At 34.2% G+C, this 14,770-nt stretch overlaps 14 non-coding genes across 14 annotated transcripts; all 14 read right to left on the bottom strand.

The window, feature by feature from the left end:
• Nucleotides 1-61: 61 nt before the first annotated feature.
• TRNAR-UCU (transfer RNA arginine (anticodon UCU)) lies at nucleotides 62-147 on the bottom strand. Its single transcript is given in 2 exon segments — nucleotides 62-97; nucleotides 111-147. It is a non-coding gene; the product is annotated as a tRNA-Arg (tRNA).
• Nucleotides 148-1,122: 975 nt separating this feature from the next.
• On the bottom strand, nucleotides 1,123-1,208 carry TRNAR-UCU (transfer RNA arginine (anticodon UCU)). The gene is given in 2 exon segments: nucleotides 1,123-1,158; nucleotides 1,172-1,208. It is a non-coding gene; the product is annotated as a tRNA-Arg (tRNA).
• Nucleotides 1,209-2,183: 975 nt separating this feature from the next.
• On the bottom strand, nucleotides 2,184-2,269 carry TRNAR-UCU (transfer RNA arginine (anticodon UCU)). Its single transcript is given in 2 exon segments — nucleotides 2,184-2,219; nucleotides 2,233-2,269. It is a non-coding gene; the product is annotated as a tRNA-Arg (tRNA).
• Nucleotides 2,270-3,244: 975 nt separating this feature from the next.
• Nucleotides 3,245-3,330, bottom strand: TRNAR-UCU (transfer RNA arginine (anticodon UCU)). Its single transcript is given in 2 exon segments — nucleotides 3,245-3,280; nucleotides 3,294-3,330. It is a non-coding gene; the product is annotated as a tRNA-Arg (tRNA).
• A 975-nt stretch (nucleotides 3,331-4,305) lies between these two features.
• On the bottom strand, nucleotides 4,306-4,391 carry TRNAR-UCU (transfer RNA arginine (anticodon UCU)). Its single transcript is given in 2 exon segments — nucleotides 4,306-4,341; nucleotides 4,355-4,391. It is a non-coding gene; the product is annotated as a tRNA-Arg (tRNA).
• A 975-nt stretch (nucleotides 4,392-5,366) lies between these two features.
• On the bottom strand, nucleotides 5,367-5,452 carry TRNAR-UCU (transfer RNA arginine (anticodon UCU)). The gene is given in 2 exon segments: nucleotides 5,367-5,402; nucleotides 5,416-5,452. It is a non-coding gene; the product is annotated as a tRNA-Arg (tRNA).
• A 975-nt stretch (nucleotides 5,453-6,427) lies between these two features.
• On the bottom strand, nucleotides 6,428-6,513 carry TRNAR-UCU (transfer RNA arginine (anticodon UCU)). The gene is given in 2 exon segments: nucleotides 6,428-6,463; nucleotides 6,477-6,513. It is a non-coding gene; the product is annotated as a tRNA-Arg (tRNA).
• Nucleotides 6,514-7,488: 975 nt separating this feature from the next.
• TRNAR-UCU (transfer RNA arginine (anticodon UCU)) lies at nucleotides 7,489-7,574 on the bottom strand. The gene is given in 2 exon segments: nucleotides 7,489-7,524; nucleotides 7,538-7,574. It is a non-coding gene; the product is annotated as a tRNA-Arg (tRNA).
• A 975-nt stretch (nucleotides 7,575-8,549) lies between these two features.
• On the bottom strand, nucleotides 8,550-8,635 carry TRNAR-UCU (transfer RNA arginine (anticodon UCU)). The gene is given in 2 exon segments: nucleotides 8,550-8,585; nucleotides 8,599-8,635. It is a non-coding gene; the product is annotated as a tRNA-Arg (tRNA).
• A 975-nt stretch (nucleotides 8,636-9,610) lies between these two features.
• On the bottom strand, nucleotides 9,611-9,696 carry TRNAR-UCU (transfer RNA arginine (anticodon UCU)). Its single transcript is given in 2 exon segments — nucleotides 9,611-9,646; nucleotides 9,660-9,696. It is a non-coding gene; the product is annotated as a tRNA-Arg (tRNA).
• Nucleotides 9,697-10,671: 975 nt separating this feature from the next.
• TRNAR-UCU (transfer RNA arginine (anticodon UCU)) lies at nucleotides 10,672-10,757 on the bottom strand. The gene is given in 2 exon segments: nucleotides 10,672-10,707; nucleotides 10,721-10,757. It is a non-coding gene; the product is annotated as a tRNA-Arg (tRNA).
• Nucleotides 10,758-11,732: 975 nt separating this feature from the next.
• TRNAR-UCU (transfer RNA arginine (anticodon UCU)) lies at nucleotides 11,733-11,819 on the bottom strand. Its single transcript is given in 2 exon segments — nucleotides 11,733-11,768; nucleotides 11,782-11,819. It is a non-coding gene; the product is annotated as a tRNA-Arg (tRNA).
• A 974-nt stretch (nucleotides 11,820-12,793) lies between these two features.
• Nucleotides 12,794-12,879, bottom strand: TRNAR-UCU (transfer RNA arginine (anticodon UCU)). Its single transcript is given in 2 exon segments — nucleotides 12,794-12,829; nucleotides 12,843-12,879. It is a non-coding gene; the product is annotated as a tRNA-Arg (tRNA).
• A 975-nt stretch (nucleotides 12,880-13,854) lies between these two features.
• Nucleotides 13,855-13,940, bottom strand: TRNAR-UCU (transfer RNA arginine (anticodon UCU)). Its single transcript is given in 2 exon segments — nucleotides 13,855-13,890; nucleotides 13,904-13,940. It is a non-coding gene; the product is annotated as a tRNA-Arg (tRNA).
• Between the last annotated feature and the right edge of the window lie 830 nt (nucleotides 13,941-14,770).

Raw genomic sequence — 14,770 nt, 5'->3', positions numbered from 1 at the left:
AATCTGTAAGTTACATCCAGACGTATGTGAATATTAAAAGTTTGCAAGTGAATTCATGCAATGACTCTGGTGGGACTCGAACCCACAACCTTTGAATAACTACAACATACTAGAAGTCCAATGTGCTATCCATTGCGCCACAGAGCCCCTGTTGGTAGTAATTTTCCTTTTGCTTTTACTGCTTGGAGAATAAAATATTGTAATAGATAATACAATCTTTGATGTAACAATTCTCTATATTTTAACACATACAGGTTGATGGCAGAAAAGTAGCAGACAAGATAGTGGTTAGTACCAAGTAGGAGTTCAAAGCTTGTTATTACTGATTGACAGTTGGATTCTTGGTTGAGTGAGACACAGAAGAATGTCACAGACATATTTCTTCAATTATTATCGGTAACAATGGGTTCAAGTGGTGGATTGAATTTTTTTTTCCATTGTTACAAATTTCAAAAAGTTTGTCAGATATTCACAACCTGTCTGTCTAATGGCAAAAATAACCATGTCTGTGTCTTCCAAATGCCAATTTTGGCTAGAAGTCCTGTTTGAAATAAGAGGAGTCACTCCAGCATTTTATCAATATTTTTTCCAGTATTATTCCACTTTTATCATCTGTAACAATGAAATCACATGGTGGAGTGAAATAATTGATTCCATGGAATGAATTGTTGCTATGGATTGTCAAAGTGGCAAAAATAGACATGTCTGAGTATTCTAAATGCCACATTTGGCTAGAAGTAATATTTCAAATATGAGGAGTCACTCCGGTATTTTATCAGGAATTTTTCCAGTATTATTCCACTTTTATCATCTGTAACATTGAAATCAAATATTGGAATGTAATAATTGATTCCATGGTAAGAAATGTTGTTATGGATTGTGAAAGTTTTACAACTCTGCAAAATGGCACTAAAAGACATGACTGAGTCTTCCAACTGGCTATTAAGCCTACAAATACTCTTTCAAGTATCAGGAATTATTCCAGTATTTTGTGCTACCCAATTTGAGGATTATTAGGTAGAAAAGCCCATTTCTACATTTTTGTTAGGATTCAAACCTACAATCTGTAAGTTACATCCAGACGTATGTGAATATTAAAAGTTTGCAAGTGAATTCATGCAATGACTCTGGTGGGACTCGAACCCACAACCTTTGAATAACTACAACATACTAGAAGTCCAATGCGCTATCCATTGCGCCACAGAGCCCCTGTTGGTAGTAATTTTCCTTTTGCTTTTACTGCTTGGAGAATAAAATATTGTAATAGATAATACAATCTTTGATGTAACAATTCTCTATATTTTAACACATACAGGTTGATGGCAGAAAAGTAGCAGACAAGATAGTGGTTAGTACCAAGTAGGAGTTCAAAGCTTGTTATTACTGATTGACAGTTGGATTCTTGGTTGAGTGAGACACAGAAGAATGTCACAGACATATTTCTTCAATTATTATCGGTAACAATGGGTTCAAGTGGTGGATTGAATTTTTTTTTCCATTGTTACAAATTTCAAAAAGTTTGTCAGATATTCACAACCTGTCTGTCTAATGGCAAAAATAACCATGTCTGTGTCTTCCAAATGCCAATTTTGGCTAGAAGTCCTGTTTGAAATAAGAGGAGTCACTCCAGCATTTTATCAATATTTTTTCCAGTATTATTCCACTTTTATCATCTGTAACAATGAAATCACATGGTGGAGTGAAATAATTGATTCCATGGAATGAATTGTTGCTATGGATTGTCAAAGTGGCAAAAATAGACATGTCTGAGTATTCTAAATGCCACATTTGGCTAGAAGTAATATTTCAAATATGAGGAGTCACTCCGGTATTTTATCAGGAATTTTTCCAGTATTATTCCACTTTTATCATCTGTAACATTGAAATCAAATATTGGAATGTAATAATTGATTCCATGGTAAGAAATGTTGTTATGGATTGTGAAAGTTTTACAACTCTGCAAAATGGCACTAAAAGACATGACTGAGTCTTCCAACTGGCTATTAAGCCTACAAATACTCTTTCAAGTATCAGGAATTATTCCAGTATTTTGTGCTACCCAATTTGAGGATTATTAGGTAGAAAAGCCCATTTCTACATTTTTGTTAGGATTCAAACCTACAATCTGTAAGTTACATCCAGACGTATGTGAATATTAAAAGTTTGCAAGTGAATTCATGCAATGACTCTGGTGGGACTTGAACCCACAACCTTTGAATAACTACAACATACTAGAAGTCCAATGCGCTATCCATTGCGCCACAGAGCCCCTGTTGGTAGTAATTTTCCTTTTGCTTTTACTGCTTGGAGAATAAAATATTGTAATAGATAATACAATCTTTGATGTAACAATTCTCTATATTTTAACACATACAGGTTGATGGCAGAAAAGTAGCAGACAAGATAGTGGTTAGTACCAAGTAGGAGTTCAAAGCTTGTTATTACTGATTGACAGTTGGATTCTTGGTTGAGTGAGACACAGAAGAATGTCACAGACATATTTCTTCAATTATTATCGGTAACAATGGGTTCAAGTGGTGGATTGAATTTTTTTTTCCATTGTTACAAATTTCAAAAAGTTTGTCAGATATTCACAACCTGTCTGTCTAATGGCAAAAATAACCATGTCTGTGTCTTCCAAATGCCAATTTTGGCTAGAAGTCCTGTTTGAAATAAGAGGAGTCACTCCAGCATTTTATCAATATTTTTTCCAGTATTATTCCACTTTTATCATCTGTAACAATGAAATCACATGGTGGAGTGAAATAATTGATTCCATGGAATGAATTGTTGCTATGGATTGTCAAAGTGGCAAAAATAGACATGTCTGAGTATTCTAAATGCCACATTTGGCTAGAAGTAATATTTCAAATATGAGGAGTCACTCCGGTATTTTATCAGGAATTTTTCCAGTATTATTCCACTTTTATCATCTGTAACATTGAAATCAAATATTGGAATGTAATAATTGATTCCATGGTAAGAAATGTTGTTATGGATTGTGAAAGTTTTACAACTCTGCAAAATGGCACTAAAAGACATGACTGAGTCTTCCAACTGGCTATTAAGCCTACAAATACTCTTTCAAGTATCAGGAATTATTCCAGTATTTTGTGCTACCCAATTTGAGGATTATTAGGTAGAAAAGCCCATTTCTACATTTTTGTTAGGATTCAAACCTACAATCTGTAAGTTACATCCAGACGTATGTGAATATTAAAAGTTTGCAAGTGAATTCATGCAATGACTCTGGTGGGACTCGAACCCACAACCTTTGAATAACTACAATATACTAGAAGTCCAATGTGCTATCCATTGCGCCACAGAGCCCCTGTTGGTAGTAATTTTCCTTTTGCTTTTACTGCTTGGAGAATAAAATATTGTAATAGATAATACAATCTTTGATGTAACAATTCTCTATATTTTAACACATACAGGTTGATGGCAGAAAAGTAGCAGACAAGATAGTGGTTAGTACCAAGTAGGAGTTCAAAGCTTGTTATTACTGATTGACAGTTGGATTCTTGGTTGAGTGAGACACAGAAGAATGTCACAGACATATTTCTTCAATTATTATCGGTAACAATGGGTTCAAGTGGTGGATTGAATTTTTTTTTCCATTGTTACAAATTTCAAAAAGTTTGTCAGATATTCACAACCTGTCTGTCTAATGGCAAAAATAACCATGTCTGTGTCTTCCAAATGCCAATTTTGGCTAGAAGTCCTGTTTGAAATAAGAGGAGTCACTCCAGCATTTTATCAATATTTTTTCCAGTATTATTCCACTTTTATCATCTGTAACAATGAAATCACATGGTGGAGTGAAATAATTGATTCCATGGAATGAATTGTTGCTATGGATTGTCAAAGTGGCAAAAATAGACATGTCTGAGTATTCTAAATGCCACATTTGGCTAGAAGTAATATTTCAAATATGAGGAGTCACTCCGGTATTTTATCAGGAATTTTTCCAGTATTATTCCACTTTTATCATCTGTAACATTGAAATCAAATATTGGAATGTAATAATTGATTCCATGGTAAGAAATGTTGTTATGGATTGTGAAAGTTTTACAACTCTGCAAAATGGCACTAAAAGACATGACTGAGTCTTCCAACTGGCTATTAAGCCTACAAATACTCTTTCAAGTATCAGGAATTATTCCAGTATTTTGTGCTACCCAATTTGAGGATTATTAGGTAGAAAAGCCCATTTCTACATTTTTGTTAGGATTCAAACCTACAATCTGTAAGTTACATCCAGACGTATGTGAATATTAAAAGTTTGCAAGTGAATTCATGCAATGACTCTGGTGGGACTCGAACCCACAACCTTTGAATAACTACAATATACTAGAAGTCCAATGTGCTATCCATTGCGCCACAGAGCCCCTGTTGGTAGTAATTTTCCTTTTGCTTTTACTGCTTGGAGAATAAAATATTGTAATAGATAATACAATCTTTGATGTAACAATTCTCTATATTTTAACACATACAGGTTGATGGCAGAAAAGTAGCAGACAAGATAGTGGTTAGTACCAAGTAGGAGTTCAAAGCTTGTTATTACTGATTGACAGTTGGATTCTTGGTTGAGTGAGACACAGAAGAATGTCACAGACATATTTCTTCAATTATTATCGGTAACAATGGGTTCAAGTGGTGGATTGAATTTTTTTTTCCATTGTTACAAATTTCAAAAAGTTTGTCAGATATTCACAACCTGTCTGTCTAATGGCAAAAATAACCATGTCTGTGTCTTCCAAATGCCAATTTTGGCTAGAAGTCCTGTTTGAAATAAGAGGAGTCACTCCAGCATTTTATCAATATTTTTTCCAGTATTATTCCACTTTTATCATCTGTAACAATGAAATCACATGGTGGAGTGAAATAATTGATTCCATGGAATGAATTGTTGCTATGGATTGTCAAAGTGGCAAAAATAGACATGTCTGAGTATTCTAAATGCCACATTTGGCTAGAAGTAATATTTCAAATATGAGGAGTCACTCCGGTATTTTATCAGGAATTTTTCCAGTATTATTCCACTTTTATCATCTGTAACATTGAAATCAAATATTGGAATGTAATAATTGATTCCATGGTAAGAAATGTTGTTATGGATTGTGAAAGTTTTACAACTCTGCAAAATGGCACTAAAAGACATGACTGAGTCTTCCAACTGGCTATTAAGCCTACAAATACTCTTTCAAGTATCAGGAATTATTCCAGTATTTTGTGCTACCCAATTTGAGGATTATTAGGTAGAAAAGCCCATTTCTACATTTTTGTTAGGATTCAAACCTACAATCTGTAAGTTACATCCAGACGTATGTGAATATTAAAAGTTTGCAAGTGAATTCATGCAATGACTCTGGTGGGACTCGAACCCACAACCTTTGAATAACTACAACATACTAGAAGTCCAATGTGCTATCCATTGCGCCACAGAGCCCCTGTTGGTAGTAATTTTCCTTTTGCTTTTACTGCTTGGAGAATAAAATATTGTAATAGATAATACAATCTTTGATGTAACAATTCTCTATATTTTAACACATACAGGTTGATGGCAGAAAAGTAGCAGACAAGATAGTGGTTAGTACCAAGTAGGAGTTCAAAGCTTGTTATTACTGATTGACAGTTGGATTCTTGGTTGAGTGAGACACAGAAGAATGTCACAGACATATTTCTTCAATTATTATCGGTAACAATGGGTTCAAGTGGTGGATTGAATTTTTTTTTCCATTGTTACAAATTTCAAAAAGTTTGTCAGATATTCACAACCTGTCTGTCTAATGGCAAAAATAACCATGTCTGTGTCTTCCAAATGCCAATTTTGGCTAGAAGTCCTGTTTGAAATAAGAGGAGTCACTCCAGCATTTTATCAATATTTTTTCCAGTATTATTCCACTTTTATCATCTGTAACAATGAAATCACATGGTGGAGTGAAATAATTGATTCCATGGAATGAATTGTTGCTATGGATTGTCAAAGTGGCAAAAATAGACATGTCTGAGTATTCTAAATGCCACATTTGGCTAGAAGTAATATTTCAAATATGAGGAGTCACTCCGGTATTTTATCAGGAATTTTTCCAGTATTATTCCACTTTTATCATCTGTAACATTGAAATCAAATATTGGAATGTAATAATTGATTCCATGGTAAGAAATGTTGTTATGGATTGTGAAAGTTTTACAACTCTGCAAAATGGCACTAAAAGACACGACTGAGTCTTCCAACTGGCTATTAAGCCTACAAATACTCTTTCAAGTATCAGGAATTATTCCAGTATTTTGTGCTACCCAATTTGAGGATTATTAGGTAGAAAAGCCCATTTCTACATTTTTGTTAGGATTCAAACCTACAATCTGTAAGTTACATCCAGACGTATGTGAATATTAAAAGTTTGCAAGTGAATTCATGCAATGACTCTGGTGGGACTTGAACCCACAACCTTTGAATAACTACAACATACTAGAAGTCCAATGCGCTATCCATTGCGCCACAGAGCCCCTGTTGGTAGTAATTTTCCTTTTGCTTTTACTGCTTGGAGAATAAAATATTGTAATAGATAATACAATCTTTGATGTAACAATTCTCTATATTTTAACACATACAGGTTGATGGCAGAAAAGTAGCAGACAAGATAGTGGTTAGTACCAAGTAGGAGTTCAAAGCTTGTTATTACTGATTGACAGTTGGATTCTTGGTTGAGTGAGACACAGAAGAATGTCACAGACATATTTCTTCAATTATTATCGGTAACAATGGGTTCAAGTGGTGGATTGAATTTTTTTTTCCATTGTTACAAATTTCAAAAAGTTTGTCAGATATTCACAACCTGTCTGTCTAATGGCAAAAATAACCATGTCTGTGTCTTCCAAATGCCAATTTTGGCTAGAAGTCCTGTTTGAAATAAGAGGAGTCACTCCAGCATTTTATCAATATTTTTTCCAGTATTATTCCACTTTTATCATCTGTAACAATGAAATCACATGGTGGAGTGAAATAATTGATTCCATGGAATGAATTGTTGCTATGGATTGTCAAAGTGGCAAAAATAGACATGTCTGAGTATTCTAAATGCCACATTTGGCTAGAAGTCCTATTTCAAATATGAGGAGTCACTCCGGTATTTTATCAGGAATTTTTCCAGTATTATTCCACTTTTATCATCTGTAACATTGAAATCAAATATTGGAATGTAATAATTGATTCCATGGTAAGAAATGTTGTTATGGATTGTGAAAGTTTTACAACTCTGCAAAATGGCACTAAAAGACATGACTGAGTCTTCCAACTGGCTATTAAGCCTACAAATACTCTTTCAAGTATCAGGAATTATTCCAGTATTTTGTGCTACCCAATTTGAGGATTATTAGGTAGAAAAGCCCATTTCTACATTTTTGTTAGGATTCAAACCTACAATCTGTAAGTTACATCCAGACGTATGTGAATATTAAAAGTTTGCAAGTGAATTCATGCAATGACTCTGGTGGGACTCGAACCCACAACCTTTGAATAACTACAACATACTAGAAGTCCAATGCGCTATCCATTGCGCCACAGAGCCCCTGTTGGTAGTAATTTTCCTTTTGCTTTTACTGCTTGGAGAATAAAATATTGTAATAGATAATACAATCTTTGATGTAACAATTCTCTATATTTTAACACATACAGGTTGATGGCAGAAAAGTAGCAGACAAGATAGTGGTTAGTACCAAGTAGGAGTTCAAAGCTTGTTATTACTGATTGACAGTTGGATTCTTGGTTGAGTGAGACACAGAAGAATGTCACAGACATATTTCTTCAATTATTATCGGTAACAATGGGTTCAAGTGGTGGATTGAATTTTTTTTTCCATTGTTACAAATTTCAAAAAGTTTGTCAGATATTCACAACCTGTCTGTCTAATGGCAAAAATAACCATGTCTGTGTCTTCCAAATGCCAAATTTGGCTAGAAGTCCTGTTTGAAATAAGAGGAGTCACTCCAGCATTTTATCAATATTTTTTCCAGTATTATTCCACTTTTATCATCTGTAACAATGAAATCACATGGTGGAGTGAAATAATTGATTCCATGGAATGAATTGTTGCTATGGATTGTCAAAGTGGCAAAAATAGACATGTCTGAGTATTCTAAATGCCACATTTGGCTAGAAGTAATATTTCAAATATGAGGAGTCACTCCGGTATTTTATCAGGAATTTTTCCAGTATTATTCCACTTTTATCATCTGTAACATTGAAATCAAATATTGGAATGTAATAATTGATTCCATGGTAAGAAATGTTGTTATGGATTGTGAAAGTTTTACAACTCTGCAAAATGGCACTAAAAGACATGACTGAGTCTTCCAACTGGCTATTAAGCCTACAAATACTCTTTCAAGTATCAGGAATTATTCCAGTATTTTGTGCTACCCAATTTGAGGATTATTAGGTAGAAAAGCCCATTTCTACATTTTTGTTAGGATTCAAACCTACAATCTGTAAGTTACATCCAGACGTATGTGAATATTAAAAGTTTGCAAGTGAATTCATGCAATGACTCTGGTGGGACTCGAACCCACAACCTTTGAATAACTACAACATACTAGAAGTCCAATGCGCTATCCATTGCGCCACAGAGCCCCTGTTGGTAGTAATTTTCCTTTTGCTTTTACTGCTTGGAGAATAAAATATTGTAATAGATAATACAATCTTTGATGTAACAATTCTCTATATTTTAACACATACAGGTTGATGGCAGAAAAGTAGCAGACAAGATAGTGGTTAGTACCAAGTAGGAGTTCAAAGCTTGTTATTACTGATTGACAGTTGGATTCTTGGTTGAGTGAGACACAGAAGAATGTCACAGACATATTTCTTCAATTATTATCGGTAACAATGGGTTCAAGTGGTGGATTGAATTTTTTTTTCCATTGTTACAAATTTCAAAAAGTTTGTCAGATATTCACAACCTGTCTGTCTAATGGCAAAAATAACCATGTCTGTGTCTTCCAAATGCCAATTTTGGCTAGAAGTCCTGTTTGAAATAAGAGGAGTCACTCCAGCATTTTATCAATATTTTTTCCAGTATTATTCCACTTTTATCATCTGTAACAATGAAATCACATGGTGGAGTGAAATAATTGATTCCATGGAATGAATTGTTGCTATGGATTGTCAAAGTGGCAAAAATAGACATGTCTGAGTATTCTAAATGCCACATTTGGCTAGAAGTCCTATTTCAAATATGAGGAGTCACTCCGGTATTTTATCAGGAATTTTTCCAGTATTATTCCACTTTTATCATCTGTAACATTGAAATCAAATATTGGAATGTAATAATTGATTCCACGGTAAGAAATGTTGTTATGGATTGTGAAAGTTTTACAACTCTGCAAAATGGCACTAAAAGACATGACTGAGTCTTCCAACTGGCTATTAAGCCTACAAATACTCTTTCAAGTATCAGGAATTATTCCAGTATTTTGTGCTACCCAATTTGAGGATTATTAGGTAGAAAAGCCCATTTCTACATTTTTGTTAGGATTCAAACCTACAATCTGTAAGTTACATCCAGACGTATGTGAATATTAAAAGTTTGCAAGTGAATTCATGCAATGACTCTGGTGGGACTCGAACCCACAACCTTTGAATAACTACAACATACTAGAAGTCCAATGCGCTATCCATTGCGCCACAGAGCCCCTGTTGGTAGTAATTTTCCTTTTGCTTTTACTGCTTGGAGAATAAAATATTGTAATAGATAATACAATCTTTGATGTAACAATTCTCTATATTTTAACACATACAGGTTGATGGCAGAAAAGTAGCAGACAAGATAGTGGTTAGTACCAAGTAGGAGTTCAAAGCTTGTTATTACTGATTGACAGTTGGATTCTTGGTTGAGTGAGACACAGAAGAATGTCACAGACATATTTCTTCAATTATTATCGGTAACAATGGGTTCAAGTGGTGGATTGAATTTTTTTTTCCATTGTTACAAATTTCAAAAAGTTTGTCAGATATTCACAACCTGTCTGTCTAATGGCAAAAATAACCATGTCTGTGTCTTCCAAATGCCAATTTTGGCTAGAAGTCCTGTTTGAAATAAGAGGAGTCACTCCAGCATTTTATCAATATTTTTTCCAGTATTATTCCACTTTTATCATCTGTAACAATGAAATCACATGGTGGAGTGAAATAATTGATTCCATGGAATGAATTGTTGCTATGGATTGTCAAAGTGGCAAAAATAGACATGTCTGAGTATTCTAAATGCCACATTTGGCTAGAAGTCCTATTTCAAATATGAGGAGTCACTCCGGTATTTTATCAGGAATTTTTCCAGTATTATTCCACTTTTATCATCTGTAACATTGAAATCAAATATTGGAATGTAATAATTGATTCCACGGTAAGAAATGTTGTTATGGATTGTGAAAGTTTTACAACTCTGCAAAATGGCACTAAAAGACATGACTGAGTCTTCCAACTGGCTATTAAGCCTACAAATACTCTTTCAAGTATCAGGAATTATTCCAGTATTTTGTGCTACCCAATTTGAGGATTATTAGGTAGAAAAGCCCATTTCTACATTTTTGTTAGGATTCAAACCTACAATCTGTAAGTTACATCCAGACGTATGTGAATATTAAAAGTTTGCAAGTGAATTCATGCAATGACTCTGGTGGGACTCGAACCCACAACCTTTGAATAACTACAACATACTAGAAGTCCAATGCGCTATCCATTGCGCCACAGAGCCCCTGTTGGTAGTAATTTTCCTTTTGCTTTTACTGCTTGGAGAATAAAATATTGTAATAGATAATACAATCTTTGATGTAACAATTCTCTATATTTTAACACATACAGGTTGATGGCAGAAAAGTAGCAGACAAGATAGTGGTTAGTACCAAGTAGGAGTTCAAAGCTTGTTATTACTGATTGACAGTTGGATTCTTGGTTGAGTGAGACACAGAAGAATGTCACAGACATATTTCTTCAATTATTATCGGTAACAATGGGTTCAAGTGGTGGATTGAATTTTTTTTTCCATTGTTACAAATTTCAAAAAGTTTGTCAGATATTCACAACCTGTCTGTCTAATGGCAAAAATAACCATGTCTGTGTCTTCCAAATGCCAATTTTGGCTAGAAGTCCTGTTTGAAATAAGAGGAGTCACTCCAGCATTTTATCAATATTTTTTCCAGTATTATTCCACTTTTATCATCTGTAACAATGAAATCACATGGTGGAGTGAAATAATTGATTCCATGGAATGAATTGTTGCTATGGATTGTCAAAGTGGCAAAAATAGACATGTCTGAGTATTCTAAATGCCACATTTGGCTAGAAGTCCTATTTCAAATATGAGGAGTCACTCCGGTATTTTATCAGGAATTTTTCCAGTATTATTCCACTTTTATCATCTGTAACATTGAAATCAAATATTGGAATGTAATAATTGATTCCACGGTAAGAAATGTTGTTATGGATTGTGAAAGTTTTACAACTCTGCAAAATGGCACTAAAAGACATGACTGAGTCTTCCAACTGGCTATTAAGCCTACAAATACTCTTTCAAGTATCAGGAATTATTCCAGTATTTTGTGCTACCCAATTTGAGGATTATTAGGTAGAAAAGCCCATTTCTACATTTTTGTTAGGATTCAAACCTACAATCTGTAAGTTACATCCAGATGTATGTGAATATTAAAAGTTTGCAAGTGAATTCATGCAATGACTCTGGTGGGACTCGAACCCACAACCTTTGAATAACTACAACATACTAGAAGTCCAATGCGCTATCCATTGCGCCACAGAGGCCCTGTTGGTAGTAATTTTCCTTTTGCTTTTACTGCTTGGAGAATAAAATATTGTAATAGATAATACAATCTTTGATGTAACAATTCTCTATATTTTAACACATACAGGTTGATGGCAGAAAAGTAGCAGACAAGATAGTGGTTAGTACCAAGTAGGAGTTCAAAGCTTGTTATTACTGATTGACAGTTGGATTCTTGGTTGAGTGAGACACAGAAGAATGTCACAGACATATTTCTTCAATTATTATCGGTAACAATGGGTTCAAGTGGTGGATTGAATTTTTTTTTCCATTGTTACAAATTTCAAAAAGTTTGTCAGATATTCACAACCTGTCTGTCTAATGGCAAAAATAACCATGTCTGTGTCTTCCAAATGCCAATTTTGGCTAGAAGTCCTGTTTGAAATAAGAGGAGTCACTCCAGCATTTTATCAATATTTTTTCCAGTATTATTCCACTTTTATCATCTGTAACAATGAAATCACATGGTGGAGTGAAATAATTGATTCCATGGAATGAATTGTTGCTATGGATTGTCAAAGTGGCAAAAATAGACATGTCTGAGTATTCTAAATGCCACATTTGGCTAGAAGTAATATTTCAAATATGAGGAGTCACTCCGGTATTTTATCAGGAATTTTTCCAGTATTATTCCACTTTTATCATCTGTAACATTGAAATCAAATATTGGAATGTAATAATTGATTCCATGGTAAGAAATGTTGTTATGGATTGTGAAAGTTTTACAACTCTGCAAAATGGCACTAAAAGACATGACTGAGTCTTCCAACTGGCTATTAAGCCTACAAATACTCTTTCAAGTATCAGGAATTATTCCAGTATTTTGTGCTACCCAATTTGAGGATTATTAGGTAGAAAAGCCCATTTCTACATTTTTGTTAGGATTCAAACCTACAATCTGTAAGTTACATCCAGACGTATGTGAATATTAAAAGTTTGCAAGTGAATTCATGCAATGACTCTGGTGGGACTCGAACCCACAACCTTTGAATAACTACAACATACTAGAAGTCCAATGCGCTATCCATTGCGCCACAGAGCCCCTGTTGGTAGTAATTTTCCTTTTGCTTTTACTGCTTGGAGAATAAAATATTGTAATAGATAATACAATCTTTGATGTAACAATTCTCTATATTTTAACACATACAGGTTGATGGCAGAAAAGTAGCAGACAAGATAGTGGTTAGTACCAAGTAGGAGTTCAAAGCTTGTTATTACTGATTGACAGTTGGATTCTTGGTTGAGTGAGACACAGAAGAATGTCACAGACATATTTCTTCAATTATTATCGGTAACAATGGGTTCAAGTGGTGGATTGAATTTTTTTTTCCATTGTTACAAATTTCAAAAAGTTTGTCAGATATTCACAACCTGTCTGTCTAATGGCAAAAATAACCATGTCTGTGTCTTCCAAATGCCAATTTTGGCTAGAAGTCCTGTTTGAAATAAGAGGAGTCACTCCAGCATTTTATCAATATTTTTTCCAGTATTATTCCACTTTTATCATCTGTAACAATGAAATCACATGGTGGAGTGAAATAATTGATTCCATGGAATGAATTGTTGCTATGGATTGTCAAAGTGGCAAAAATAGACATGTCTGAGTATTCTAAATGCCACATTTGGCTAGAAGTCCTATTTCAAATATGAGGAGTCACTCCGGTATTTTATCAGGAATTTTTCCAGTATTATTCCACTTTTATCATCTGTAACATTGAAATCAAATATTGGAATGTAATAATTGATTCCACGGTAAGAAATGTTGTTATGGATTGTGAAAGTTTTACAACTCTGCAAAATGGCACTAAAAGACATGACTGAGTCTTCCAACTGGCTATTAAGCCTACAAATACTCTTTCAAGTATCAGGAATTATTCCAGTATTTTGTGCTACCCAATTTGAGGATTATTAGGTAGAAAAGCCCATTTCTACATTTTTGTTAGGATTCAAACCTACAATCTGTAAGTTACATCCAGACGTATGTGAATATTAAAAGTTTGCAAGTGAATTCATGCAATGACTCTGGTGGGACTCGAACCCACAACCTTTGAATAACTACAACATACTAGAAGTCCAATGCGCTATCCATTGCGCCACAGAGCCCCTGTTGGTAGTAATTTTCCTTTTGCTTTTACTGCTTGGAGAATAAAATATTGTAATAGATAATACAATCTTTGATGTAACAATTCTCTATATTTTAACACATACAGGTTGATGGCAGAAAAGTAGCAGACAAGATAGTGGTTAGTACCAAGTAGGAGTTCAAAGCTTGTTATTACTGATTGACAGTTGGATTCTTGGTTGAGTGAGACACAGAAGAATGTCACAGACATATTTCTTCAATTATTATCGGTAACAATGGGTTCAAGTGGTGGATTGAATTTTTTTTTCCATTGTTACAAATTTCAAAAAGTTTGTCAGATATTCACAACCTGTCTGTCTAATGGCAAAAATAACCATGTCTGTGTCTTCCAAATGCCAATTTTGGCTAGAAGTCCTGTTTGAAATAAGAGGAGTCACTCCAGCATTTTATCAATATTTTTTCCAGTATTATTCCACTTTTATCATCTGTAACAATGAAATCACATGGTGGAGTGAAATAATTGATTCCATGGAATGAATTGTTGCTATGGATTGTCAAAGTGGCAAAAATAGACATGTCTGAGTATTCTAAATGCCACATTTGGCTAGAAGTAATATTTCAAATATGAGGAGTCACTCCGGTATTTTATCAGGAATTTTTCCAGTATTATTCCACTTTTATCATCTGTAACATTGAAATCAAATATTGGAATGTAATAATTGATTCCATGGTAAGAAATGTTGTTATGGATTGTGAAAGTTTTACAACTCTGCAAAATGGCACTAAAAGACATGACTGAGTCTTCCAACTGGCTATTAAGCCTACAAATACTCTTTCAAGTATCAGGAAT

This window comes from Mixophyes fleayi, chromosome 3, assembly GCF_038048845.1.
Source record: "Mixophyes fleayi isolate aMixFle1 chromosome 3, aMixFle1.hap1, whole genome shotgun sequence".
NCBI lineage: Eukaryota > Metazoa > Chordata > Amphibia > Anura > Limnodynastidae > Mixophyes > Mixophyes fleayi.
The sequence above is the reverse complement of the archived record's forward strand: the minus strand, read 5'-3'. Positions and strand labels throughout refer to the sequence as shown.